A 2,337-nucleotide genomic window follows, 5' to 3' on the forward strand; every position below is an offset into this window, starting at 1 on the left:
ACATTTAGATCTTTAATTCATTTAGAGTTTATTTTCATGTAAAGTGTTAGGAAGTGTTCTAATTTTATTCTTTTACACACAGATGTCCAGTTTCCCCAGGACCATTTATTGAAGGGGCTGTTTTTTCTCCATTGTATATTTCTTGCCTCCTTCATCAAAGATAACGTGCCCATAGGTGCATGTATTGATCTCTGGGATTTCTATCATATTCCATTGATCTATATATATATATATATATATATTTTTTTTTTTTTTGCCAGAAAAATACTATCTTGATGACTGTAGCTTTGTAGTGATAGACTTTATAGCTTAGCCCCCAAGATGATAGATGAAAGCATATGGTGTTCTGCTGAATTTGTGGTCTCTGAAGCAAAAGCTTTAACTCCAGGACCAAAGACAGTCTAAATCACCCAGAGCATTGTGTTGTGGAAATTTTATTAAAGTAATAGTGACAGAAAAAGCTTCTGACATATACATCAGAAGGAGGTAGAAAGATGACTCATCTTGCTAGTTTTAAGCAGGGAATTATATACTTTTCTGCTAGCTGTTGAGAATAGAAAAAAGAAACGCCTCAAGACTGAGAGAGTTGCACCAGGCTTCTCTCCCACAACATACATATCTGCCCAAGGGGAGTGGACAAAACATCTCTGGGTGAGATATATTGTATAAGTCTTGAAAGAAAGCAGAACTCCAAACAAGACACAACTCCAAACAAGACACATAATTTCATTAACATAGCTTAAAAAAAATTTTTTTTTCATGAGTAAGATGTATTGTTTTGGGGGGCAGTTAGTAGCTCAAGGTTGGAAAAAAGTCACTTTCAGGTGGAACCCATTGTCATCATAGCAACACAGAATTAAAGGAACCTCCTAAATCCTGGCTAAAGTGGGAGTGAAGGAATATAGGGGGAAAAAAAAAGTCTGCCACTTGCACCTTTCTCCCTCCTGTGGCCTGGGGACCTCTGGCCTCCCTAGGAGACCTGCCTAGCAGTTAACCCTTTCAGTAGTATAGTCTGAAGTCAGGCAGGTTGATTACTCCAGCTCTGTTTTTCTTTCTCAAGATTGTTTTTTGCTATTTGGGGTCTTCAGTGTTTCCAAACAAATTGTAAAAATTTTTTGTTCTAGTTCTGTGAAAAATGTCCCTGGTAATTTGATAGGGATTACATTGAATCTACAGATTGCTTTGGGTAGTATATTCATTTTGACAATATTGATTCTTCTGCTCCAAGAACATAATATATCTCTTCTTCTGTTTGTGTCATCTTTGATGTCTTTCATCAGTGTCCTATAGTTTTCTGCATAGAGGTCTTTTGTCTCCTTAGGTAGGTTTATTCCTAGATATTTTATTCTTTTTGTTGCAGTAGTGGATGGGATTGTTGTCTTAATTTCTCTTTCTGACATGATATACCTAGAAAATACTAAATTACTAGAGCTAATCGATGAATTTAGTAAAGTCACAGGATATAAAATTAATACACAGAAATCACTTGCATTTCTATAAACTAACAATGAAAAATCTTTTTCTTTCTTTTCTAAGAAAGAAAAATTAATTATTCTCTTTCTTCTCTAACCAGAGACTTAACACTGAGAGCTTGTTTTGTGGCCACATGCCCAATCTCAAACCCAGAGGCTGGTGCAGAGTAGCCATACAGTACATGCTTGGTCAATAAATAAAACTTTCTTTAACTGTAAAGGAATGACAATGTCTCTTTTGCAAAGAATTTAAAACTCTTTTCAATGTTTGCTTTCTTCTTAGTATCTTCTTTAATAATAAGTTGTAGTTACACATATAATGAAATATTCAATCATAAATAGGATAGTAAAATGTATATGGAATATATCTAAATATGTAAGCAAACCTTTAAAATATACTCCCAAATGTTTCTTCCAAGCCAAAGATAACTTACTTGAAATACTCACACTCTGCACTTAAATGTACATACATTATTTATAACTCAATTCAAAGAGAAAATGTATAAAAATAAACTTTCTAATAAACTGTATCCATAATAAAAATGAGTTAAGAAGAATCTATATCCTTCTTATTAGAACTACATGAACCACAAATGCCATTTATGTAATTAAACTTTTTCTAGTATAACCATTAATAAAAAGTAAAAACAGTTTAAATTAATTTTATTAATATACAATTATCAATATAAAATACTAAGATATTTTTCTACCAAGCCTTCAAAAATTATGATTGCAAATATAGAATCAGACATGCAAATTTCTTAAGAATACTTAACAGTTTTAAAATAGCAAATTTTGTAGAATGCACTCACATTTTGTCAAAATATAAAACGACCATCTCAAAAGAAAATGACAACTCAACAAT

This window comes from Ovis canadensis, chromosome 1, assembly GCF_042477335.2.
Source record: "Ovis canadensis isolate MfBH-ARS-UI-01 breed Bighorn chromosome 1, ARS-UI_OviCan_v2, whole genome shotgun sequence".
Classification (NCBI taxonomy): Eukaryota; Metazoa; Chordata; class Mammalia; order Artiodactyla; family Bovidae; genus Ovis; species Ovis canadensis.